Genomic DNA, 27,382 nt, shown 5'->3' with positions numbered 1-27,382 from the left:
TGGGAACATTATTTTGCAAGAGGAAGGTTTTCCTCTTTCAATAGGAGGAAATAAATCAAGACACTGATCAGACAGGAGAAGCGTTCCAGTCGCTGTGATTCTTTCGGACCCGGCACATCACCAGGCGGTGTGGACACCACCTGCAGCAGCCCCGGAAAGGCCACACAGGGACGCTGGCTCCCTAGCAGGTCCTGGGCAAAGAGCGGGAGGTGATGGGGCGCAAAGAGCGCCTGCTCTTCCGATCCCGACTCTCACCCGGGGAGGAAGCAGTTAAAGTTTCCATTACCTCAGGCGTATGAATGATGCAAACGTGTAACCTCGTCTGAAAGTGTACGTATTGAAACTTCTTTCCCCCTAAATAGTTTTGCTACTGCGGAACGGTACATTTTCGGTTTTATTGTTTGAGCACCTTCACCACGTGCCCTCTTGCCGGCGGCGGACAAGTTGATTTTCCCGAGCAAACGGTAAAAGACCGCTTTACTCTCTGAGCTTCCCACGCCCACCTCTTCCCGCCCCTTCTAGCACCTGGGAATGTCCCACCCCTCCCTTGGGCGGGGCCGACACCGAGGAACCCGGATTCTCAGCCCCCGCCCCCGCCCCCGCCGCGACCCCGTACCTCCAGCCTGCGCACGCTCCGGGGAATAGGAGGAGGCGCCGACGTTGGGAGGGGCGGCCTACCCACGGCCTCGAGGGCGCAGCTTTACGGCAGGGATGGGCCGGGGGGCGCAGTCGTTATCGTGCGGCCCCGCGCGAGGACCGGAGCCGACTTTGTTTTTCCCGCCGGCGCGCGGCCTCCGCCAGGTGGGTCCCTCGGCTTTCGTCCCTTTGCCGTTCCTTTCCCTTCTCGGGCGCGAGGGGACCGGGGGGCGGGGGGCCGGGCTTGAGCGGCCCTTCCGGGCCCGAGGACCTTCCCTGTCCTCCAGAATGTGGACAGCCTGTCCCCGGCGTGCGACGTAGGCCAGCGGTGGCTGCTGCCCGGCCGGCTTGGAGGGACCGGAGGGGACTGGCCGAGGCGGGGCGAGCGCGGGCTCCGGGATTGTACCGCCGTCTAAGTTCTGTGCCCAGGAGCGTGTAGGGGGAGCCTCCCAGGAGCGCCTTCTCGGGCCTCCTGGTCTGTGGGCCTGGGAGCGTTTCCCTGTGGCTGCGGGGTGGGGGTGGGGAGGGCGCGGATCCTTGTCCCCAATCCCCACTCTGGACCCTCGCCTTCTTCCCCACTTACGTGGCCGCAGGAGGTTCTGCTCGGTTGGTTTGGATGGAGGGCTCCTCGGAATGTATCGCCAGAAAAGTGACATTTCGTGTAACTGAGGGAAGAATAGGTGTCCTTGGCCCGTGTTGGGCTCAATTCTCTACTCATTTCGGACAAACTTTCTTGAAAATCTTGTAAGAAACCCAGTGCCAATGACTGGCTTAAGGAAACTGTTCTGACCTATAAATTGCTTATTTAAGTGAAACTAGCGGATTCACAGAATAGGTTGCAGATAATATGTCGTCCACATTATTTTAAATGAACTAAGGGGATTTGGGAGACCAGGATTAATTTTCACAAGTCGTTGGTGCTCCTCGCGATTTGAAACTTAGCCGGGGACTAAATTTGAAGAGGTGAAATGACCTGAGTGAAGGAATCCAGCCTCTTGTCTTCCTGTGTGTTTAAAACTTTTAAGAGCTTTGTAGGGGCGCCTGGATGGCTCAGTCGGTTAAGCCTCGGACTTCAGCTCAGGCGATGATCTCACGGTTTGTGAGTTCGAGCGCCGCGTCCGGCTCCGTGCTGACAGCTCTGAGCCTGGAGCCTGCTTCGGATTCTGTGTGTCCCCCTCTCTCTCTGCCCTTCCCCGGCCCGTGTTCTGTCTCTCTCTTAAAAATAAATAAACATTAAAAAAATTAAAAACTTTTAAGAGCTTGGTATTTGTGCACTGGCCTTACTGTGTTTCACTCATTTAAAGAAGGGTGCCTACTCTCCACAAATCTGTTCTGTCCATGTTTGATTATTTATGACAAATGTACACCCTGTTCAGTCCCTGGCGACATCTGAAAAGAAGATGTAGGTTGTGTTATTGTAGTCATAGAAACGAACAAAGGACAAAAGTTTGCTTTACCTGCATGCAAACGTGCATGTTTGTTTGTCGCAGACCTATCCAGATACACAGGTCCTGCTGGCGATTCATGAATGAAAAAAATGCAGGTGGAAGGGCCAGGCTATTGATTGTGTTTACTGTGAAGGAGTGGGATTTTTGAAGAGGCTCTTTCAGACCAATTTTAACCATATCTCAGTTCTTAAAACTTTTTAAAGACCAAACTGGAATTTGTTAGGATTTTCAGTGAACAGTTTTTTGAAAAAGTTGATGGGTTATCATCAAACAGCACAGATGTTAGTAATGGATTTTTGACCTAAAATAATTCTATTTCCACATATACTTTTAATCAAACCCCCAAATTTTGGGGGGCTTTCCCCAAGTGATGGGATTACTGGTGCTTTACGTTTTCATCTTTTTACAGTTTTCTGTGAATAGGAGGATCTGAAAGGAGGGTGATTACTAATGAAAGAAACAAGCTTTTTAAAGAAGTAGTTTCAGGTTATCAAAGATAATGAAGGCTAGTGGCAATACAGGTTTCCCCTGTTGTCAGAAATTAGAGAACATTCCTCTGAAACCTAAGCTGAAATGGCATAAAGCTAAGAGTATACTGCACTTCCTGAACATTCGTGTTAGGCCACTTTGCTTTTAAGAAAGACTGGTAGTGGGGCGCCCTGGGTGGCTCAGTTGGTCAAGCCACCGACTTTGGCTCGGGTCATGATCTCGCAGTTTGTGAGTTTGAGCCCTGCATCGGGCTCTGGGCTGACAGCTCAGAGCCTGGAGCTTACTTCGGAGTCTGTGTTTCCCCCTCTCTCTACCCCTCCCCTGCTCACACTCTGTGTCTCTCTCTCAATAATAAATAAACATTTAAAAAAATTAAAAAAAAAAAAGACTGGTAGTAGTACCTGTTTTTGCTAACTGAAGGACATCCGAGGATTTTTGCTTTCACAAAAACTGTTACCATGCTAGTGTTGGTCTTTTATAAAAGTGAAGTAGTGGAACTCAGACTTTTGGGAAGCAGGGGATACCCCAATACAAAAATATGTATGAAGCGAACCAACTCGATATATGCGGGGAAAAAAGTCCAGAAGGAAAGAAAGCACTAGTTATTTCCAGATGACAGCGTTACTGGTGTGCTTGTGTTTCTTGTTACTGATACCGAGGCAGACATTTGGTCTTATTTCCAAAATTTAACAGCTCACAGAAGTTCTGCGATGATCTGATGGCATGAGATGGCAATTGAAATGTGAGCGTTAGGGATTTTCACTAGTACCCTGTTTACAGTATGATTATTCCCATCTGAAGTATTCAAAGAGATTGGCTCCGTTCTTTGTAAAAACATCTACCTGTGAAATGGCACTTGACTGTCTGCATGGGCGGGACAAATCCTTGCAAGAAAATAGCAATGAAACCACTTAAGATGAGCCAGATTCAACATAGGGCAAGAAATGGTCCATATATAAAGAGTACAATAAACTGGTAATACGGGTCCCTCAGAGGGGCAGGTCACGATTAGGAACCCTTGATGTGGGGCGCCTGGGTGGCGCAGTCGGTTAAGCGTCCGACTTCAGCCAGGTCACGATCTCGCGGTCCGAGAGTTCGAGCCCCGCGTCGGGCTCTGGGCTGATGGCTCGGAGCCTGGAGCCTCTTTCCGATTCTGTGTCTCCCTCTCTCTCTGCCCCTCCCCCGTTCATGCTCTGTCTCTGTCCCCCCCCCCAAAAAAAAAACGTTGAAAAAAAAAGAAACCCTTGATGTGTAAGGAATTGTATAACAGTGCAATTTTTGTTTAGATTTTCCTTATTAGTTGGTGGGAAACCTTTCTGTATATTTAGGGTACTTTTGTGTTTCTCTGTGGACTGTTAATATCTTCTACTGTTGGGTGTTACTCAAATGATTTTCTTTGTTAATGTTTATTTTTGAGAGAGAGGGAGAGCATGAGCAAGGGAGGGGCAGAGAGATGGAGAGCGAGAGAGAATCCCAAGCAGGCCCCGCGCCATTACTGCAGAGCCAGATGTGGGGCTCGCACCCATGGACTGTGAGATCACAACCTGAGCTGAAATGAAGAATCGGGCGCTTAACCGACTGAGCCATCCAGGCACCCCTCAAATAATTCCTACAGCTTCTCCTGTATTTGAGTAAGACTAGTGTGAGTTGAAAATATTTTTTCCTATTTATCATTGCTTTTCTGACTTTGCTTACAAAAGTTTTTTTTTTTAAATATGGTGAATTTTACATGTTCATATATATCCATGTTTTCTTTGATGGATTTTGAATCAAAGGTAGAAAGGCGTTCCCTGCTGCAGGGTTATTAAGGAATCAGCCTGTGCTTTTAAGGGTTTTATGATTCTGTTCACTGAATATTTAATTCTTGGATCTATATAGAGTTTATCCTGACTTCTTGTGTGAAATGTGGAACCAAGAACCTGGGTACCCCTTTGCCCCAAATCTGTCCTTTTTTTGTTAATGTTTATTTTTGAGAGAGAGAAGGTGAGTGTGCATGGGGGAGGAGAATGGGGGGGACAGACAGTCCTAAGCTGGCTCTGTGCTCGATGCGGGGGCTCGAACTCACAGACCATGAGATCGTGACCTGAACCTAAGTTGGATGCTTAACCAACTGAGCCACCCAGGCGACCCCCAAATCTGTCTTTACGTCCACAGATTTGGGAGCCTACCTTTTATATACTAAACTCTTGTATGTCCTTGGGTCTGTTCTCCTTTTTTTAATTGAAGTGTTATTGACATACAGTATTAAGTTAGTTTCAGGGGGGGGCACCTGGCTGGCTCAGTTGGAACAGCATGTGAATCCTTTTCACAACTTTTTTTTGAGTTTATTTATCTTGAGAGCAAGAGAGAAAGCGAGAGTGCTCGTGCAATGGGGGAGGGGTAGAGTGGAGAGAGAGAATCCCAAGCAGGCTCCATGCTCTGAGCATAGAGCCAGATGTGGGGCTCAAACTCATGAACCATGAGATCATGACTTGAGCCGAAATCAAGAGTCTGACGCTTAACCAACTGAGCCACCCAGGCACCCCATGCATGTGACTCTTGACCTCAGGGTTGTGAGTTTGAGCTCCACGTTGGATGTAGAGATTACTGAAAATAAACTAACTTAAAAAAATTAAATTAGTTCCAGGTGTGCAGCATAGTGATTCAATTATATACATTATGAAATGCTCACCACAATAAGCATAGTTACCTTCTGTCACCATACAAAGTTGCTATAATATTACTGACTATATACCCTATACTTTACTTTTCATCCCCATGACTTATTTATCTTATAACCGTAAGCTTGTACTTGTTAATCCCCTTCACCTATTTCACCCACCGCCCCACCCCCCCCCTTCCGCTCTGGCAACCACCCATTTGTTATCTGTATTTGTGAAAATGCTGCTGTTTTTTGTTTTGTTTTTTAGATTCCACATGTTAGTGAAATCACGTGGTATTTGTCTTTCTCTGGCTTACCTGACTTAGCTAATACCCTCTAAGCCCATCCATGTTGTTGTGAATGGCAAGATTTCATTCTTTTTTATGGCTGAGTAATATTCCATTGTGTGTGTGTGTGTGTGTGTGTGTGTGTGTGTGTGTGTGTGTGTGTGTATACACACCACATTTTTATCCATTGATCTATCAGTACACACTTGGGTTGCTTCCATATCTTGGATATTGTAAATACTGCAGTAAACATAGGGGTGCATATATCTTTCTGAATTAGTGTTTTTGTTTTCTTCAGGTAAATACCCAGTAGTAGAACTATTGGATCTTATGGTATTTATATTTTTAATTTTTTTGAGAAACCTCCATGTTGTTTTCCAGAGTGGCTGTACCAGTTTGCATTCCCATCAGTAGTGCATGAGGGTTCCCCTTTTTCCGCATCCTTGCCAACACTTGTTATTTCTTACCTTTTTGATACTAGACATTTTGACTGGTGTGAGGTGATATTGTAGTTTTGATTTGCATTTCCTTGATGTTAGGAAATATCAAGCATCTTTGTCATATGTCTCTTGGCCATCTGTATGTCTTTGGAAAAATATCTTTGGGTCCTCTGGCCATTTTTTTAATAGGATTTTTTTGTTGTTGTTGTTACTGAGTTGTATGAGTTCTTTATATATTTTGGGTTATTAACCCATTATTGCATATATGATTAGCACGTATCTTCTCCCATTCAGTAAGTTGCTTTTTCATTTTGATGATGATCTCCTTTGCTGTGCAAAAGCTTTTTAGTTTGCCATAGCCCCAATTGTTTATTTTTGCTTTTGTTTCCCTTGCCTTGGGAGACAGATCCAGAAAAATATTGCCCAGGCTGATGTCTTAAGAGTTTACTGCCTATGTTTGGGGCGGAGGGGGTGGGTTAGGAGTTTTATGGTTTCAGTTCTTACATTTAGGTCTTGAACCATTTCGAGTTTATTTTTGTGTATGATGTAAGAAAGTGGCCCATTTTGGGGTCTAGTCTTGGTCTTTGTGTTCTCTATATATGGCACATCTAGTCATCCCCCCACGTGGCCATTCATTATCAAAACTGTCCTGATATTCCTGCCTGTTTATTTTATTGTCCCTTATGAGTAATGGAAAACAACAACAAAGCCTTCAAAAGCCTTTTGGATTGTTCTTGGGATTAGAATAGATTGATTAATTTACTGATGATGAATCAACATATTCAAGAGGTTGAGTATTTTTTATGTTTATTTATTTTGAGAGAGGGAGGGAGGGAGGGAGAGAGAGAGAGAGAGAGAGAGAGAGAATCCCAAGCAGGTTCAGCACTGTCAGTGCAGAGCCTGACGTGGGGCTCCATGTCACAAACCGTGAGATCAGGACCTGAGCAGAAGTCAAGAGTCGGACTCTTAACCAACTGAGCCACCCAGGCACCTCGAGGTTGAGTCTTATTATTCAAGAATATAATACATGTTTACTCTTGTTTAAGTGTGTTTTCCTGTCTTTCTTGACCCTTTAAAGTTTACCTCCTGTGAAGTGTTTCATGTTTTTGTTCAATTATTCCTAGCCATATAATCTTTCATTATTGGTAATATAAATTCCTTTATTCTCTTTAGTAATGGGATATTTGTCCGTGGAATTGGCCTGAAAAAAATATTGGTAGAGCCCTTGATGGTTAAGAATTTTGTTAACCCTCTAGGTGGCAGTGAAGGGTATAAATATTTTCCTTATTGGTTCTTACCAACCCTAGGAAAGGTGAAAAAGTTTTGAAGCATATGCCTCTGAGTGTTGGATCTTCTGGCACTGGGTGGGTAAAAGTTGGGTAAAAAATTACAAATCCATTTCTCTGAAATATTTTGTTTTCTCTCTTACGTTCAGTGTTGCAAACAGAATTCAAATGTTCCCACTGTTCCCATCTCATTGGAGGGTCCTGAAACCCTTGCATTTCTCCGTTAACACATTTGCTGAAATTCCAAAGATTTTGAAAGTTAATGTTCGTTTTTGTGGGCAACAGATAATCCAGTGACTCCAGAAGATGATATAGATCTCAATTTGATGAATTTGGAAAGGGCATAGACACTCTCGTGTACCGAACAAGATGGGCTAAGTTTAGAGTATTATAGAGCCTGTAAACCAGAATTTTAGAGGATCAAAATAAAACAAAACTGTAAATTCTGTATTGCCTTTTCTTTTCAAGGCTTTGTTAAACATGATATACAGCGACTCCCTTCAAACTATGGAATACAGAATGCTAGTCTTTTTCTTCTTTAGGGTCTTCTGTTGTTCCTATTTGTGCTTTGATTGTACACAGGCCCTTATTTTGCTGACAAGAACTAAAGTAAAATATATTGTTGAAATGCTTGAAAATTGGAGAAGTTTGGCATGAAGGGGGGCTTTTCTAAGCCTGATTGAAATTCAAGCATCCACGAACATCTAGGCTGATGCGTTTAGGTACCCGCCTCTTGGAAAACCATTTGACAGTATTGATCCAAGAATTGAATGAAAGTACATGAGAATTTCTGATTCATTCTGTTGCTTCTCTGAAAATGCAGGATTATATTCACAAATGAGCAGAGGAGCATATCCAAGAGGGTGTCTTTCACCCAGGATTTGTAGAAGTGAGAAGTAGAAAGGGACCAGAAGGACCCTCCAGAGGTGAATGGTGGGATGTCTTGTTACTCAGCCGTGGGAGGGAATATACACTGCCTGCCATAGAAAGAATGAGATGGTGGTCCTCGTGGGCCTGAATCCTTGGCAGAAGCGTGTCCTCTTTTGAGGGAAAAAGCAGAAAGGTTCCTTGAAGGATTGAAGTTTGATGAATCGCCTACAATATGAAACCAGAAAGAAATCTCCAAGTGGATATGTGTATACCTCTATGTCATTGCAAACGCAGACTGAGGAAGAAACAGACATTTGAATCTTCCACCCAAACAGTTGTTTGCTGTGTGCATGGGACAAGCTTTCAAAGATGGAAAGGATAACATAAGATTGTGACTTGCCTTTCTTTGGGGGTCTTATGGCTTGTGGTGGAGGCTCTTTAGAATTTTGCTTGATTTTCTCAGTTGATTTAAAGGCTTTTCTAACAGCTTTCAGTCACATCGGGCCTCTGGAGCAATACGGTAATGTGTAGACCAAGAGAAAAATTAAAAAAAAAAAAAACCAAAAAACCAAAAGAAAACATGAATTGGCCGGATATTCCCAGCCAGAACAATGTGGGAGCAGCTGGGAAAATGGGGCATGGAGTCACCAGCAGAATGCGTTTCCTTCTGATTATGCTGTCTTCAGATACCTTTACTTGGCCAGTGTGTTCCTTCAGAGATTATTCCACCCTGCGTCTGCCACAGTCATGGAGAGTGAATTCTAGAGGTGTGCCTGACATAGGTAAAGTCTTCATCATGTAGCACGTGCCGATCGCTCAGAAACCAGACCAAAGGCTTGTGCCTTCATAGGAAATGCTCCAGAGTGAAATGCATAACTCTCACAAGTGTACAGAAATCATACTTGTTTTTCATTGAAAACTTTCCCGTGGGAAGCATTGAGACAATGAATATAGGCCAGATACAAGGACAGGTGTCTTTAGAATACCATGTAGTTCCATTTCTGACCAATGTATGAGTATAATAATCCATATCTGAAAACTGTGAACAGTCACGTAACATCAGCCAGCTTAACAGGATTATTGTATTGCGAGTTTACCTCACTTGACCTCTTGCTGGTACCTGTGGACCAACTGTCTTTGTATCAAGCTATAAGAATTCCGAATGTTTTCCGCGGGGGTGGCAAACGCAAAGTGTTAAAGAAATAGAGATACTTTCAGGTCCCCTGCTAGGGTGCCTAGGTGTGGAGTCATTGCTTTTGTGTCATGAAGGCAGGCTAAGAAGATTCTACAGAGACCAGGCCTTGCAGGATGGAGCGCCAGATTTTGAGGCATTTGCCCCTTTGCTCTCAAGTGGCCAAGATGGTGAACCATCTTGTGTTAGCCAAGCTGAACACAGGCTGGCTTTTTTTCCTTAGGAAAGGGCGGAGGGAGAGGACCTGGGGTGGAAGGGCACTTTGGCATTTCTGGTGCAGTACTGCCACCAAGAGGAGATACTTTGCAAATCTCACCAACCAGACACCTTCACTTCCTGGGGAGGAGTGATGGGGGTGAGGTATGGGACAAGGATAGTGTCCCTAGGAGGTCAAGAGATCCACTAGGCGTGGGAGTAAGTGTGACCCAAGACCGAATTGGGTCAGGGAAGCTCCAGAGACTGGCACTGTGATAAGGATCGTGGTCCGGGAGACTGCCAGGCACCCAAATGGCTGCCATGTCCGGGCAGGAGTGGAGGAAGCCATCTCTGAAGGAGCCCCATCCAGGAGGCTTAGGCGTTCAGCCATGTGCCCTTTCCCCTTGGAGCAAGAGCACATTTGGCCTGGATGGACCAGGTCCCTGAAAGCCTCTCTTGGCCAGAATAAAGCCCAGTCCAACACCACTGCAGGCACTGGAGGACTGCTGCCGTTGGCAGTCCTAGAGGCAGGACGGCAACGTTCCTCTGTCCGGCTCAGAGATGACATGCGGAGCCTGGCTACTCCGTGCCAAAGGGTCTGAGGCGTAGTGCGGCAAGCAAGCAGAGTCTGGAAGGGAACAGCCCACACGAGGAAAAAGGAGCCAGGTTGAAGGAGCCCTTTGCCTGAGTTAAAGAATCTGATCAGCAACTGTGGTGCCATCTACTGGGGTCTGTAGGATCCCAGACTTCCAAACACACCTTTTGGCTTAGAGCAGGGCAGACACCCTGGCCCATAATTTGCAGTCTTCGGCACTCTTGGCCGTCTTCCGCAAGAATCCGTGAGACTCCTTCAGTGATGAGAAGGAATGGCCCTGGCTTCCTTTCACTCTTGGCGCTCTAAGGTCTCAACCCCATGCTTGCCCCTGAAGCTGGGGAATCAAGAAGAGGTCTGAAGGTGGTACTTAAAGCTCACAGCTGTTAAGTTGAGAGAATCCCCTCCCCCCTGTTCATCACAGATCAATATGTTTCTCAGGGACAGGAACAAGGTGCATACTCCTGGGCACACAGCAGTTCATTCTAGACTTCAGCTGTCCTGATAGCCTACTTCTGGAAGAACCTCTGGGGTAGCTCATGCCCTTTGCCTAACTTTTACCTGCTGAGGGAGGTGTTCTGGAAGCAAATTTCCAGGCCCAACCCCTCCTGCCACCCACACTTGTTGATTCCACCCCTCGTGGAAGGGTGTGGAAACCCACTCACTGTCCCTTCATTTTATGCTTATGGCGTTGAACCTTTTGCTGAGCCCCCAAGGCCAGATCCTGACGTACATGGTCTGATTGGTCCCCAGACCAAGGTGGTCTCAGTGTGCCCCTCTGGCCACCTACAGAACATGGATCTCATATAGGAAATCCCAAAAGAGTCCCCAAACAAGAGGACCCAGGTCATACACCCATACACCGGGAGACAGGCTGAGGAATAGGGTGTTTCTGAGCTGCAACCTTCCCAACAAGTAGTGAAAAAAACAGATCTGGATCCCCTTACTCTGGTGGATGATGTCCATCTCAATATACTTATCTTGTCTCTGTCCCATTCCATCCTGTATCTACATGCTCTGTCATATGGGACAAGTAGGGCTTCCTGGGATACTTTGGGGCCTGGAACCCAGATTCTCTTTGTAGGGGGAGCCAAAGCAAACAAAACACAGCTCTAGCTCTAACCAGCAGGGCATCTGCATTACTCTTCCTTGTCTAGGTCTAGTACCAAATCTGGAGATTTTCTATCCTGTCTGCAAGATGCTGCCTCCACCCCAGGGTGGCTGCTGCCTTCCCTTTCCTGTTTCTGTGGCAGCTGAGCCTGGGGCCTCCAGTTCTGGGTTCCCCCGTGGCCCTGAGACCACAGGAATCTCACTGAGCTAGTTCCTGCACTGAGGGTAAGGATCCACAGGCCAGTTGCCCTGGAGTTGGAGCTTCAGCTCCTTGTTCCCTAACATGGTGGCTGCCGAGGCCACGCCCCCACAGCCTCGGGAGGCCTGCGTCGTGGCAGCTCAGTGTTACTTGATGGTTGAGTCTGTCTCTATCCACCCTGCATCGTTTCCCCCACCGACTCTGGGGGTGTGCTCTGTCTGACCCGGGATCTTGTGGGTGCCCCAATCCCACCCTTCCTCCCCTCATAGGCCTTCCTCAGCAGAAGACGGGAAGGTATTACAGTCTTTGCTCAAAAAGTATCCACTTGATGGCACTGTTGCTCCAGAAATGCCATCCATGCTTGCCTGTGAGGTTTCTCTCTCTGTCCTTTGAGGATCAGGAAAGGTTCCTGAAGACTCTAAAGTGAACTAAGCCCCCAAATAGGGTTGACTGTAGTGGGGTGTTGGGGGAGGTGGTGTCTCTTCTATTTGGACTTCTTGTTGGCAGTAGGAATGTACCTATAATAACACCTAAAGGAATACATACATTTATGGATTCACCCTTATGTCTCTTTAAGAGTTTTAAGTATGCATGCCCTGGGGACTGGGACCCTGTTTTCTCTGCACACTTTCATATGGATAGTTCTTCTGGGGCAGAATCCTCCCTTTCCAAGGACATTGATTCTATAGCAGTAGCTGTCACCATAACCTGGATTTCCTAACTTCGTGAGTTATTGCCTCTTTCTGTATTCATCCAGCTTCTTCATCCAGCTTAAAGGCCCAGGAGTAGGCCATCATGACAATAGGAGGAACTGACAGGGGCCGTGTTAGGTGAGGGGACAGGGAGGTGAATTGCCCATGCTCACCTCCAAGAGCCACAGTCACTCTGCCACTGAGTGCCCCAGGTGGGTTGTGCAGGTTGAGGGTGGGAGGGGTGGGGTCCATAGGACAGATGGAGAGCCCAGTGACTTCATCCACATAGTCAGATGACCTAGGTGAGGGCCATTGTCAGCAGCCCCTCCTGGGAAGTCGTCCTTGGGAATGCCTCTATATTCCACCCTCAAAACACCTACTCATTGATTCAGCATTCACTTTTTCGTTAATAATAGACACACAAATATGTTTGTGTTTCTGTATATACATATATATAAAATTTCCTGTCTGTATTTTTCCCTAAAACTGCCTTGGAGATGCCACATTGGATAGAAATTTTGCCCAAAGAAAAGCCCTTAGCGATGCATGATGACCGCTCCCAGGTTGTCTCTCTGCCTTCCAACCCCCTATCTGCTGTGGGAACCACGTGTAATGTTTCCTCATGTATGCTGCAGTGACTGCATGTAAATGAAAACTAATGGACACATAGGGCATCACGTATTCTGCTCTCTGACCCTACACGTCCCACGTAGTAATACACACTCTTTAACATTTGGCTGCTCTCCCAGCATATAGGTATCTTGACCTTGGCACATCTGTGCAGAGTAAATGACCTAGCCTGCTTGATCCTCTCCATTTCTTTTCTGATAGCTGCTCAGTGTAGGGTGTCCTCACCTCTGCCAGGGGCTGGAGCACAGGTTATTTTACTTGTCCCATCTCTTTGGACACTGGGTTTCTCCCCTTCTCTGCTTCCCTCTTCAACTAGCATACAGAGTCATAGTTACTGAACTGTGTGTGCATGCATGCGTGTGTGTGACCATGATACATTTTCTTTTTTTTTTTTTAAGTTTTTTAAACATTTATTTATTTTTCAGAGACAGAGCACAAGTGGGGGAGGGGCAGAGAAAAGGGGAGATACAGAATCCAAAGCAGGCTGCAGGCTCCAGGCTCCAGGCTGCCAGCACAGAGCCTGATGCGGGGCTCAAACCCACAAACTGTGAGATCATGACCTGAGCTGAAGTCAGACACTTAACTAACTGAGCCACCCAAGTGCCCCCAGGATACATTTTCTTACATCAGTGTCCACCCAGAGGAAAGAGGATGGTAAATCGTAACCTGCCACATCCTTAGGGAAAATGTCCACATCCCTAGAAAATGAATGTATGCCCATCAATATCCCCCCATAGTCACACAGGTCCAGAATTAAGGGGGGAGAGCTATGAGTATAAACGTCAAGGTGATGGCTGTGGTTCCCTCAGAAAAGAGATTTTAGAAGATAACTTCACGATTCACCTGATGCATTCTCTGTGAGCTGCTTCCTGACATCCTGGAATGACAATCTGCGCAGTTTTTGAAAGATGAGTGAGGTTGGTTTACACACCCTGCCGTATTCAGCAGTTTTGGTTGACCCCAGAGGTGGTATGAATAGTAACCAGAAACACTCAAGATTGCTTGAGTGGGATGTACACGACACCCTGTTAACTGGAGCACCACTGTGGTGGTCCCATACTGAGAGAGCTCTATCGTTGCAGGAGGACACAGTGTAAGGAAAGAAAGAGAAAGGAAAAACAAAGAGGCCGGTGCTGGTGTTCTGGGTAAGTGAGTGCTCTTCTTTCTTTTCCTTTTCCAAGAGAGTTTATTTTATCATAGGTAAAACACAGTGGTTGTGGTATTTCCGCAAGGCTCAAGGAGAGACTCCCGAAGCAGGTTCCTGACACCAAGGCATTTGTGTACTTTACCAGAGTTTCAGCCATGGTAGGCAAGGCTCTCAAGTCACATCCTGATCGTGGGACAGGAAAAAGGTGATACGTGCATGAGCGTCTAGATCATCTCAATACTTGACTTAAGGGAACCTGTATGAGGAACTCAAGGTCAGTGTCCTGCAGGACTGACAGAGTGGAAAGGAATTGGGCCGGAACCTGATTTGGGCTCCAGTCCCTGTGAAGTCAACTACCAGAGACCAAAACATGGTCTGGTATTTGGCTCCCCACTTCACCTACGGGGAGCAGCAGTCCCAGCCCCATTGGCGGAGAGGTCAGTGGAGACCTTTTGAAAACAGCCAAGTGCCTCATGCCTATTGCTATCTTTGATTTGATTGGATCTCTCCATACATGTTCTTCCCATTGTCTCCTGATTTCTCTTGCGTCTAGCTTACTGCACCATGGCCCTCTGCCAGTTCAGGGAAGCCTTGGGAACAAACTCTTACTGGAATATTAAGGGGTTACATGTGCTGGGGGGTGTTGGCTTCGGGGGAGCATATCATGGCAGTCAACTGTAGATCTCTCCACGAGCCCTAACTCTATCTTTTGACAAACCAAGAAACTTAAAAGCATAGAGTCTTGAGGAAGTGTACTTCGTTCTTCTGGGGGGAAATGTTGCATGAGGGCATGGCCAGAAGCCAGCCATGTTTTCTTTCTTCTTACTCATGTTCCTTTAAACAAAAAAAAGTGTCATGAAGATGACACTTCCTACTGTGGTTCAAAATAGTTGAAGGCTTCTGCAGGTGGCCAAGGGACCTTGTAGAATCATGCTTATGCTGGGTTGTATGCTAGTCTGGTCAAGGTTTCTGCCTTAGCAAAGGACAGAGACAGGGTCCAAGCAGCAAAGGCAAGGAGACAATTTTGTGGGAACCCCACTTTCAAGAGGACCTTGTTTGACAACCCTATGAGCCTTTCATAGTAAATCCTGGACACAGCTCAATGTTTGAGTCAAGTTCTTGCTCTAGGTTCCAGAGAGGAGGAAAGATGCCACCTGCTGCCCTTAAAAGAAGCGTTGGACCATGACACTCCCCTCCTTCTCCAGTATGACTTTCTGTACAAAACCTAGGGACAGGGAAGGAATATGCTCCCTGTTACCTGCCATAGGGGGAAACGGAGCTAATGGGAACCTTAGGTGTGATTGAGTGCACAACTCCTGTCTTGTTGGAATTTAAAAAAAGTAGGGGTTGTCTCAAGAATGGAGATTTGAGGAGTCGATACAACATGAAGCCATGTGGACATGCAAACACCTCTGTACCTCTGTACACTCAGACTGCCACGGAAACAGGCAGAATGCCCAGACATGGACAAGCATTTCTCCTAGAGCATGGGTCTATGGGACCCCTGCTCAGACCTGGCAGCTCGTTAAGTATTGCTATATACATCTCAGTATGACCAAAAGTGGTGTCAGCACACAGAGTATGAAAATTACAGTTAGAGACAGTTCAGTGCAAGCTCAGAGAAAATAAAGGTAGAGTAGAAAGAAAACTAGGTCATGCCATTGCTTTTCAAGATGCAGCATATGATAAATGACAGTGCTCATAAATTTAAAGATGGAGGTCTCATCAAAGTGCTCCGTGTCCTCCCAATGTCTCTAGTCATTGAGAGTCAACTCCTTCACCAACATGGAATTCTGAAGCATCAACTCACCCAGATGCCTTCTCTAAGAGCAACCAAGCACTAAGGAGCCACTAAAGTTCATTGGCATGTGTCTACACCAAACGCCTGATTAACGACCATAAAAACAAAGTACATTTCCAAAGCTAAAACAAGTATAAGGCATATATCAGATAGCTCCTCCCTAGCCTACTGACATGCTGATATGAATATGAGAGCCGTCAGAAATTCAATTTCAGAAGGCATGACATGATTAGGCATCACATTAGATACACACCTGCCATCCATAATTACTCATAGGTGCTATTATTCACACGTAAATCGCAGGAGCACCCGGTGGGTGAAGGACCGGCTCCTCGGGACAAATCCGACCTCTAGCCACGGAAGGCGGAGGCCAGCGTTGACTGCACGGCTCCTGCCCGGGGGCCGGCGCAGACCTTGGCGTCTGGCTGCTAGAGGCTTCGGGGTCACGTCGGGCTGGCCCGTCAGGGAGTCCTGACCGAGGATGCCCGGGTGAGCGTGTGTCCCCGTCGGGCACCGACTGGCTGGATAGGGGTGGCCCGGGCGCTGGGTCCACGACCAGTGGGTCTCCTGAGGTCTCCTCCTGCAGGCCTCCAGGGGTCGCAGTGGCGCTCCGGAAAGGGTCAGGGCCAGCGCCGGGAGCCCCGGGAGCCTCGGGGAGCCTCGATGTGCCGGCCTCACGTTTGCTTTTGGGTCCGAAAGCGGGCTACATGGAGCCAGAGGGGACAAGGCTCCGCTCCCCGGAGCCTCAGGAGCCGGAGTGCTCCCCCAGGTGGCAGAGACCTGAGAGCCGCCATGTTGGAGCCCGGGGTGGACAGGGCCCGGCCTTTTTTCCTCGGCAAAGGGCGGAGGGAGAGGACCTGGGGGAAGGGCGCGTGGACATTCGTGGTGCAATACTGCCATCAAGCGGAACTCGTTGGCCATCCAGGCTTCCTCTGGAGGAGAGGCCTGGGAGCAAAGTGGGGAGTCCCGGGCGGGACAGAAGGGGCCGCCGTCCAAAGGTGCCCGGTCCTTTTGGCAGGCTCTCCACCCTGGTCCTTTGGTGACCGGCTGCGAAGCAAGCGTGGCATCCGGACGCAGACACAAAGGCCACTCCTTGCCATTGCCCTCAACACTCTCACGGGACGTTGGAACCAGGTGGCCCAGAGAGTGACCCGTGTCAATGCAGATGCCTGGCGGGGGGTGGGGGGGTGGGGTGGGGTAGGGAGTAGACCACTCCCCAGACAGACACGTGGACAGACAGTTGAGTGCGAGATCGAGATCGGTGGTGCGCGGCCCCCGCCAGAGACCGTGTTATCCCCGGGCGTTCGCATTGCAGCTGCCCCGTGTGTGTGTGTGCGCGCGCGTGTGTGTGTGTGTGTGTGTGTGTCTGTGTCGGGCGGCCGCTTCCTGGGCCCAGGCCTGGGTTTGGGGGGCTGTGGCGGGTCGTTTGGGGGGGCGAGGGGTGCAGCGGCGGAGCGAAGGAGGAGGGGGGCTGCCGCCACTTCTACTTTGGCTCGCCCTGGCTTCTGGACTCCGTTCCTCCCCACACCCCGCGGGAGCCACCTGCACGTTCCTCACCCCCCACCCCCCACCCCCCAAGACCAGCTCGAGGTCCCTGGACACCGGCTAGGCGGGGCCCCACACCTGAGCCTCACGGTGGGACACAGGGACATCGGAGTCCCGCCTCCTCCCCCAAGGCCAAGTGGCAGCAGCCCTCCCAGTGCCCGTGCCGTGCCTGTCTCGTGCAGGGCTTCTAGCCCCCACCTGCCCTCCCCACCCCGGCCCCGCCGGGGCCGATCCTGCTCTTGCTCGGAAGGGACACGCGGCCAAGGGCTCACGGGCCAAGGGCCCAGCGCCCCTTGCCCCGGCCGGCCCGGGGTGCTCCTGGCCGCTTCGCGGCGGCTTCCAGGACTCGTCCAGTCCCGCCCAGACATGGCGGCCACCAGGGTCCCTGGCCCTGGCTTCCCGTGCCCGACCCGCAGGGGAGCCGGTTCTGGCGCTCTGTCGCGCCACCCGTCTCTGGAGCCTCCCGGGTCTCCCGCCGGAACTCTGCGCCTGGGAGTGGGGGGGGGGGGGGGGTTGGAGGGAGGGCCCATCTCGTCTCCCGCCTGGGACTTCACTCACAGGGAAGCCACAGCGCGGGGCTCACGGGATGGCCAACGAGTTTCGCTTGATGGCAGTGTTGCACCACGAATGCCCACGCGCCCTTCCCCCAGGTCCTCTCCCTCCGCCCTTTGCGGAAGAAAAAAGGCCGGGCCCTGTCCACTCTGGCTCCAACATGGCGGCGCCCTCGTCTGGGCCACTTTGTGGTAACAGCTCCGCTTGTGTGGTGGCTCCGTGCAGCCGAGCCTGGTCCCCTCGGCAGCAAGGCCCGGGCCCCTAGGCCCAGATGCCCACTCAGGCAACCGTCCGCCTAGGCCGCGGAGGAGCCTCACGCTGTGGATCACAGTGCCCGCCCGCCCTTACGTGGAGACCCCGGCCGTGCCAATAGCCCACGTGTGGAAGAAGGTGCGGGCTGGGTCGTGCCTTCCCCTCCACACGCAGCCACATCCAGCCCCGGGAGTCCCCAAGCATCCACACGCGTCCGGGTCCCACGTGCACGTTCCTCCCTCCTTCCCCCCTTCCCCCCCCCCCACCCCCCCAACTCCAACTCCGGCCAACACCCACCGAGGGCCGAAGGCAGCCTGTGTCCCCTTCTCCTCACACAAGTCAACTTCAGCAAGGCTCTTTGGGCGCGGGGTGGGGGTGGGGGTGGAGGTTGCGGGTGGGGAGCGAGAAGCTGTGCCCCCTCACCTCCTTTTTGGCCAAACCCCAGGGGCACGGTGTTGACATCCTGGAGATCTCCTTGTTCCCCCGCCCCTTGCCCCAGAGTCCCGGCGGGTGTCCTTTGGGCCCTGGGTCCAGCAGGTGCACTCGCAGACGTTGGGTGCACGGAACCGCAGAGCGCCCTGGGTGCGCTCTCGGGTGCCTTCCCAGAGGACGGGAACTGGGTCACGCGGGCCCCGAGGCCGAGGAGGAGGGCTGCGCTGGGCTTCGCTGGGCTACCGTCGATACCCAGTGGGGAAAGGTGGGCCTCGATGGGGTGACTGTGGTGGATGAGGTCCTTGTGGGCGTAGCGGTCCCGGGCGCACACGCACACCCTCCCCCTCGGTCAGGGTTCCCGAGATGGGCGCCGTGGGGGCCCGTGCCGGGGACTCTGTTTGGCGACCTGACCTGACAGCAAACACCCGGGTTCGGGGGCACCTGGGTGAGCCTCCCTTGGTGCGGCCCCGTCCCCGACGATCGATCGGGGCGGCTCACGTCTCTTGGGACCGGACCCTTCCTTCCCCGTGCGGGTCGTTCCTCCCTCCCTGTCTCTGTCTGCGTGTCTCTGTCTCTTTCGTGGCCTTGCGTGGCTCCTGCTTGCGCTTTGAGGGTCCTCGGGGCCTTTGTTTGTGGTCAGAACGACATCCCTCGGGAGGGTGGCAGCCGGTGGAGAATGGAGATGCTGGGTTTCCAGCCGGACTGGAGGGGCAACTAACTGTCCGGGAGCCTGCTTGGATGTCCCGGCAGCCCAAAGTGCCCGGAATGACCCTTTTGGACTTGAGGCCGGCCAAGGGTTCGTGTGCGGGTGCCAGGAGAGAATGTGCGGGCACAGGCCGCCTCGGGAGGGGCGGTGGACGTTCGTGGCCTTCCCGGACCGCCCGCCGCTGCCGCCGCTGTAGGTCCCTTCGCGTGGGCCCGTGTCCGTGCCCGCGTGCCTGGACGGTGCGATCGCACCACGGACTCGCCAGCGCCAGTGCCGGGCTGTCTTGGGGACGACGCGTCCCTTTGCGGGAACGCTTGGCTCCAAGGTCAAAGGACAGAGCCCCTCTGTGCGTGTTCTTTCTCCCCTCCCACCAGACCCAGGCCCCAGGCCCCAGGCCCCAGGCCCCAGCCCTCGCCCTCGCCCTCGGGGGCATGAGTCTCCCCAGCGAGCAGGGTCTGTGTCCAACCGGGTGTCGTTCGGCCAGGGTTGGTAGAACTGACGCGCGGGAAGGGACCGGAAGGTCTCTGGGGACGTGGAGACGAATATGGCGGGGTGGGGGGAGGGGGGAGGAGGCTGGCTGCTTTCCACAGGAGGGATGGAATCTTACATCCACTGGCTGGCCTAGGAAGAACGAGGTGCTGGGCCACAGGCTTGGGAGAACAGGCGGCTCCCGTCTGCAGGGCAGAAAGCGAAAACGTTCCCCGAGGGTTGAGGATGGACAAGTGTCTCGCCGGAGGAGAGCAAGTGACCTGGGTCCGTGTGGTTGTCAGGAGTCCCTTTATGCCCTTGGGCACACAGACCGGGGTAGAAACAGACATCCGCCGTACACCTTTATGAGCTCTTGCTGCGGGCTGTGTGGGCCACCTCCTGAGGGCGAAAAGCATGACGTCCAACTGTGCCGAACTCCCCTTTCACTGCGGGACGGTGTGGGCGTGTCAGTCTGCATGCGTGTGTGTGTGTGTGTGTGTGTGTGTGTGTGTGTGTGTGCGCGCGTGCGTCTGTGTGCGGGAGTGTGTGTCCAAGCGTGCTTGTGGTGTGAGTTGAGGATGTGTGTGTGTGAGCAAGCGAAGGAGGGAGGGAGTGTGTGTGGTTCTTCCTGGTTGGAATGTGCCCCAGGCACGAGAGGCGGGTTGTCAGGGTGCCCTTGAGAGGTCTGCGGTCAGGTGTTGGTCGTAGGTTATGGACCGATGAACGGGAGAGAAGACCACCGGCCCTGTGCGTTGGCCTTGTTACCGCCGTGCCAGAAAAGGCACGGGTCCTGGAGAGCGTGGGCACACCTGGGTGCTGCCCATGCCTGGCCTTGGCTCCCGTGGGAGCTGTCCAGGGATGGAGCCTGGGGCAAGCGTGAGGCCGCTTTGGCGTCAGTGGTGCGGCTCCAGGCCGCCCTCCCCAGTGACCCGTGGGTGCCACCGTCCGCGCCTGAATCGCGGGAGTGCCCCAGGGGTGAAGGGCCAGGTCCTCGGACCCGTACGTCCTGTGGCCGCGGGAAGCGGACGCCAACGTTGACGGCACGGCTCCTGCCCGGGGGCCGGCGCAGACCTTGGCGTCTGGCTGCTAGAGGCTTCGGGGTCACGTCAGGCTGGCCCGTCGGGGAGTCCTGACCGAGGATGCCCGGGTGAGCGTGTACCCCCGTCGGGCACCGACTGGCTGGATAGGGGTGGCCCGGGCGCTGGGTCCACGACCAGTGGGTCTCCTGAGGTCTCCTCCTGCAGGCCTCCAGGGGTCGCAGTGGCGCCCCGGAAAGGGTCAGGGCCAGCGCCGGGAGCCTCGGGGAGCCTCGATGCGCCGGCCTCGCGTTTGCTTTTGGGTCCGAAAGCGGGCTACATGGAGCCAGAGGGGACAAGGCTCCGCTCCCCGGAGCCTCAGGAGCCGGAGTGCTCCCCCAGGTGGCAGAGACCTGAGAGCCGCCATGTTGGAGCCCGGGGTGGACAGGGCCCGGCCTTTTTTCCTCGGCAAAGGGCGGAGGGAGAGGACCTGGGGGAAGGGCGCGTGGACATTCGTGGTGCAATACTGCCATCAAGCGGAACTCGTTGGCCATCCAGGCTTCCTCTGGAGGAGAGGCCTGGGAGCAAAGTGGGGAGTCCCGGGCGGGACAGAAGGGGCCGCCGTCCAAAGGTGCCCGGTCCTTTTGGCAGGCTCTCCACCCTGGTCCTTTGGTGACCGGCTGCGAAGCAAGCGTGGCATCCGGACGCAGACACAAAGGCCACTCCTTGCCATTGCCCTCAACACTCTCACGGGACGTTGGAACCAGGTGGCCCAGAGAGTGACCCGTGTCAATGCAGATGCCTGGCGGGGGGTGGGGGGGTGGGGTGGGGTAGGGAGTAGACCACTCCCCAGACAGACACGTGGACAGACAGTTGAGTGCGAGATCGAGATCGGTGGTGCGCGGCCCCCGCCAGAGACCGTGTTATCCCCGGGCGTTCGCATTGCAGCTGCCCCGTGTGTGTGTGTGTGTGTGTGTGTGTGTGTGTGTGTGTGTGTGCGTGTGTGCGTGTGTGTGTGTGTGTGTGTGTCTGTGTCGGGCGGCCGCTTCCTGGGCCCAGGCCTGGGTTTGGGGGGCTGTGGCGGGTCGTTTGGGGGGGCGAGGGGTGCAGCGGCGGAGCGAAGGAGGAGGGGGGCTGCCGCCACTTCTACTTTGGCTCGCCCTGGCTTCTGGACTCCGTTCCTCCCCACACCCCGCGGGAGCCACCTGCACGTTCCTCACCCCCCACCCCCCACCCCCCAAGACCAGCTCGAGGTCCCTGGACACCGGCTAGGCGGGGCCCCACACCTGAGCCTCACGGTGGGACACAGGGACATCGGAGTCCCGCCTCCTCCCCCAAGGCCAAGTGGCAGCAGCCCTCCCAGTGCCCGTGCCGTGCCTGTCTCGTGCAGGGCTTCTAGCCCCCACCTGCCCTCCCCACCCCGGCCCCGCCGGGGCCGATCCTGCTCTTGCTCCCAACGGAAGGGACACGCGGCCAAGGGCTCACGGGCCAAGGGCCCAGCGCCCCTTGCCCCGGCCGGCCCGGGGTGCTCCTGGCCGCTTCGCGGCGGCTTCCAGGACTCGTCCAGTCCCGCCCAGACATGGCGGCCACCAGGGTCCCTGGCCCTGGCTTCCCGTGCCCGACCCGCAGGGGAGCCGGTTCTGGCGCTCTGTCGCGCCACCCGTCTCTGGAGCCTCCCGGGTCTCCCGCCGGAACTCTGCGCCTGGGAGTGGGGGGGGGGGGGGGGTTGGAGGGAGGGCCCATCTCGTCTCCCGCCTGGGACTTCACTCACAGGGAAGCCACAGCGCGGGGCTCACGGGATGGCCAACGAGTTTCGCTTGATGGCAGTGTTGCACCACGAATGCCCACGCGCCCTTCCCCCAGGTCCTCTCCCTCCGCCCTTTGCGGAAGAAAAAAGGCCGGGCCCTGTCCACTCTGGCTCCAACATGGCGGCGCCCTCGTCTGGGCCACTTTGTGGTAACAGCTCCGCTTGTGTGGTGGCTCCGTGCAGCCGAGCCTGGTCCCCTCGGCAGCAAGGCCCGGGCCCCTAGGCCCAGATGCCCACTCAGGCAACCGTCCGCCTAGGCCGCGGAGGAGCCTCACGCTGTGGATCACAGTGCCCGCCCGCCCTTACGTGGAGACCCCGGCCGTGCCAATAGCCCACGTGTGGAAGAAGGTGCGGGCTGGGTCGTGCCTTCCCCTCCACACGCAGCCACATCCAGCCCCGGGAGTCCCCAAGCATCCACACGCGTCCGGGTCCCACGTGCACGTTCCTCCCTCCTTCCCCCCTTCCCCCCCCCCCCACCCCCCCAACTCCAACTCCGGCCAACACCCACCGAGGGCCGAAGGCAGCCTGTGTCCCCTTCTCCTCACACAAGTCAACTTCAGCAAGGCTCTTTGGGCGCGGGGTGGGGGTGGGGGTGGAGGTTGCGGGTGGGGAGCGAGAAGCTGTGCCCCCTCACCTCCTTTTTGGCCAAACCCCAGGGGCACGGTGTTGACATCCTGGAGATCTCCTTGTTCCCCCGCCCCTTGCCCCAGAGTCCCGGCGGGTGTCCTTTGGGCCCTGGGTCCAGCAGGTGCACTCGCAGACGTTGGGTGCACGGAACCGCAGAGCGCCCTGGGTGCGCTCTCGGGTGCCTTCCCAGAGGACGGGAACTGGGTCACGCGGGCCCCGAGGCCGAGGAGGAGGGCTGCGCTGGGCTTCGCTGGGCTACCGTCGATACCCAGTGGGGAAAGGTGGGCCTCGATGGGGTGACTGTGGTGGATGAGGTCCTTGTGGGCGTAGCGGTCCCGGGCGCACACGCACACCCTCCCCCTCGGTCAGGGTTCCCGAGATGGGCGCCGTGGGGGCCCGTGCCGGGGACTCTGTTTGGCGACCTGACCTGACAGCAAACACCCGGGTTCGGGGGCACCTGGGTGAGCCTCCCTTGGTGCGGCCCCGTCCCCGACGATCGATCGGGGCGGCTCACGTCTCTTGGGACCGGACCCTTCCTTCCCCGTGCGGGTCGTTCCTCCCTCCCTGTCTCTGTCTGCGTGTCTCTGTCTCTTTCGTGGCCTTGCGTGGCTCCTGCTTGCGCTTTGAGGGTCCTCGGGGCCTTTGTTTGTGGTCAGAACGACATCCCTCGGGAGGGTGGCAGCCGGTGGAGAATGGAGATGCTGGGTTTCCAGCCGGACTGGAGGGGCAACTAACTGTCCGGGAGCCTGCTTGGATGTCCCGGCAGCCCAAAGTGCCCGGAATGACCCTTTTGGACTTGAGGCCGGCCAAGGGTTCGTGTGCGGGTGCCAGGAGAGAATGTGCGGGCACAGGCCGCCTCGGGAGGGGCGGTGGACGTTCGTGGCCTTCCCGGACCGCCCGCCGCTGCCGCCGCTGTAGGTCCCTTCGCGTGGGCCCGTGTCCGTGCCCGCGTGCCTGGACGGTGCGATCGCACCACGGACTCGCCAGCGCCAGTGCCGGGCTGTCTTGGGGACGACGCGTCCCTTTGCGGGAACGCTTGGCTCCAAGGTCAAAGGACAGAGCCCCTCTGTGCGTGTTCTTTCTCCCCTCCCACCAGACCCAGGCCCCAGGCCCCAGGCCCCAGGCCCCAGCCCTCGCCCTCGCCCTCGGGGGCATGAGTCTCCCCAGCGAGCAGGGTCTGTGTCCAACCGGGTGTCGTTCGGCCAGGGTTGGTAGAACTGACGCGCGGGAAGGGACCGGAAGGTCTCTGGGGACGTGGAGACGAATATGGCGGGGTGGGGGGAGGGGGGAGGAGGCTGGCTGCTTTCCACAGGAGGGATGGAATCTTACATCCACTGGCTGGCCTAGGAAGAACGAGGTGCTGGGCCACAGGCTTGGGAGAACAGGCGGCTCCCGTCTGCAGGGCAGAAAGCGAAAACGTTCCCCGAGGGTTGAGGATGGACAAGTGTCTCGCCGGAGGAGAGCAAGTGACCTGGGTCCGTGTGGTTGTCAGGAGTCCCTTTATGCCCTTGGGCACACAGACCGGGGTAGAAACAGACATCCGCCGTACACCTTTATGAGCTCTTGCTGCGGGCTGTGTGGGCCACCTCCTGAGGGCGAAAAGCATGACGTCCAACTGTGCCGAACTCCCCTTTCACTGCGGGACGGTGTGGGCGTGTCAGTCTGCATGCGTGTGTGTGTGTGTGTGTGTGTGTGTGTGTGTGTGCGCGCGCGCGTGCGTCTGTGTGCGGGAGTGTGTGTCCAAGCGTGCTTGTGGTGTGAGTTGAGGATGTGTGTGTGTGAGCAAGCGAAGGAGGGAGGGAGTGTGTGTGGTTCTTCCTGGTTGGAATGTGCCCCAGGCACGAGAGGCGGGTTGTCAGGGTGCCCTTGAGAGGTCTGCGGTCAGGTGTTGGTCGTAGGTTATGGACCGATGAACGGGAGAGAAGACCACCGGCCCTGTGCGTTGGCCTTGTTACCGCCGTGCCAGAAAAGGCACGGGTCCTGGAGAGCGTGGGCACACCTGGGTGCTGCCCATGCCTGGCCTTGGCTCCCGTGGGAGCTGTCCAGGGATGGAGCCTGGGGCAAGCGTGAGGCCGCTTTGGCGTCAGTGGTGCGGCTCCAGGCCGCCCTCCCCAGTGACCCGTGGGTGCCACCGTCCGCGCCTGAATCGCGGGAGTGCCCCAGGGGTGAAGGGCCAGGTCCTCGGACCCGTACGTCCTGTGGCCGCGGGAAGCGGACGCCAACGTTGACGGCACGGCTCCTGCCCGGGGGCCGGCGCAGACCTTGGCGTCTGGCTGCTAGAGGCTTCGGGGTCACGTCAGGCTGGCCCGTCGGGGAGTCCTGACCGAGGATGCCCGGGTGAGCGTGTACCCCCGTCGGGCACCGACTGGCTGGATAGGGGTGGCCCGGGCGCTGGGTCCACGACCAGTGGGTCTCCTGAGGTCTCCTCCTGCAGGCCTCCAGGGGTCGCAGTGGCGCCCCGGAAAGGGTCAGGGCCAGCGCCGGGAGCCTCGGGGAGCCTCGATGCGCCGGCCTCGCGTTTGCTTTTGGGTCCGAAAGCGGGCTACATGGAGCCAGAGGGGACAAGGCTCCGCTCCCCGGAGCCTCAGGAGCCGGAGTGCTCCCCCAGGTGGCAGAGACCTGAGAGCCGCCATGTTGGAGCCCGGGGTGGACAGGGCCCGGCCTTTTTTCCTCGGCAAAGGGCGGAGGGAGAGGACCTGGGGGAAGGGCGCGTGGACATTCGTGGTGCAATACTGCCATCAAGCGGAACTCGTTGGCCATCCAGGCTTCCTCTGGAGGAGAGGCCTGGGAGCAAAGTGGGGAGTCCCGGGCGGGACAGAAGGGGCCGCCGTCCAAAGGTGCCCGGTCCTTTTGGCAGGCTCTCCACCCTGGTCCTTTGGTGACCGGCTGCGAAGCAAGCGTGGCATCCGGACGCAGACACAAAGGCCACTCCTTGCCATTGCCCTCAACACTCTCACGGGACGTTTGGAACCAGGTGGCCCAGAGAGTGACCCGTGTCAATGCAGATGCCTGGCGGGGGGTGGGGGGGTGGGGTGGGGTAGGGAGTAGACCACTCCCCAGACAGACACGTGGACAGACAGTTGAGTGCGAGATCGAGATCGGTGGTGCGCGGCCCCCGCCAGAGACCGTGTTATCCCCGGGCGTTCGCATTGCAGCTGCCCCGTGTGTGTGTGTGTGTGTGTGTGTGTGTGTGTGTGTGTGTGTGTGCGTGTGTGCGTGTGTGTGTGTGTGTGTGTGTCTGTGTCGGGCGGCCGCTTCCTGGGCCCAGGCCTGGGTTTGGGGGGCTGTGGCGGGTCGTTTGGGGGGGCGAGGGGTGCAGCGGCGGAGCGAAGGAGGAGGGGGGCTGCCGCCACTTCTACTTTGGCTCGCCCTGGCTTCTGGACTCCGTTCCTCCCCACACCCCGCGGGAGCCACCTGCACGTTCCTCACCCCCCACCCCCCACCCCCCAAGACCAGCTCGAGGTCCCTGGACACCGGCTAGGCGGGGCCCCACACCTGAGCCTCACGGTGGGACACAGGGACATCGGAGTCCCGCCTCCTCCCCCAAGGCCAAGTGGCAGCAGCCCTCCCAGTGCCCGTGCCGTGCCTGTCTCGTGCAGGGCTTCTAGCCCCCACCTGCCCTCCCCACCCCGGCCCCGCCGGGGCCGATCCTGCTCTTGCTCCCAACGGAAGGGACACGCGGCCAAGGGCTCACGGGCCAAGGGCCCAGCGCCCCTTGCCCCGGCCGGCCCGGGGTGCTCCTGGCCGCTTCGCGGCGGCTTCCAGGACTCGTCCAGTCCCGCCCAGACATGGCGGCCACCAGGGTCCCTGGCCCTGGCTTCCCGTGCCCGACCCGCAGGGGAGCCGGTTCTGGCGCTCTGTCGCGCCACCCGTCTCTGGAGCCTCCCGGGTCTCCCGCCGGAACTCTGCGCCTGGGAGTGGGGGGGGGGGGGGGGGTTGGAGGGAGGGCCCATCTCGTCTCCCGCCTGGGACTTCACTCACAGGGAAGCCACAGCGCGGGGCTCACGGGATGGCCAACGAGTTTCGCTTGATGGCAGTGTTGCACCACGAATGCCCACGCGCCCTTCCCCCAGGTCCTCTCCCTCCGCCCTTTGCGGAAGAAAAAAGGCCGGGCCCTGTCCACTCTGGCTCCAACATGGCGGCGCCCTCGTCTGGGCCACTTTGTGGTAACAGCTCCGCTTGTGTGGTGGCTCCGTGCAGCCGAGCCTGGTCCCCTCGGCAGCAAGGCCCGGGCCCCTAGGCCCAGATGCCCACTCAGGCAACCGTCCGCCTAGGCCGCGGAGGAGCCTCACGCTGTGGATCACAGTGCCCGCCCGCCCTTA

At 55.3% G+C, this 27,382-nt stretch overlaps 1 long non-coding RNA gene across 2 annotated transcripts in view; it reads left to right on the top strand.

The window, feature by feature from the left end:
• Positions 1–633: 633 nt before the first annotated feature.
• Positions 634–27,382, top strand: part of LOC125157193 (uncharacterized) — a 60,774-nt gene continuing 34,025 nt past the window's right edge. For both annotated transcript variants that reach the window (XR_007148896.1, XR_007148897.1), the window contains exons 1-2: positions 634–801; positions 13,790–13,852. This is a non-coding gene — a long non-coding RNA (uncharacterized LOC125157193). The remainder of the gene's footprint in view (positions 802–13,789; positions 13,853–27,382) is intronic.

This window comes from Prionailurus viverrinus, chromosome X (genome assembly GCF_022837055.1).
Source record: "Prionailurus viverrinus isolate Anna chromosome X, UM_Priviv_1.0, whole genome shotgun sequence".
In the NCBI taxonomy this organism is placed as follows: Eukaryota; Metazoa; Chordata; class Mammalia; order Carnivora; family Felidae; genus Prionailurus; species Prionailurus viverrinus.
This window is presented reverse-complemented; position numbering and strand designations above follow the sequence as displayed.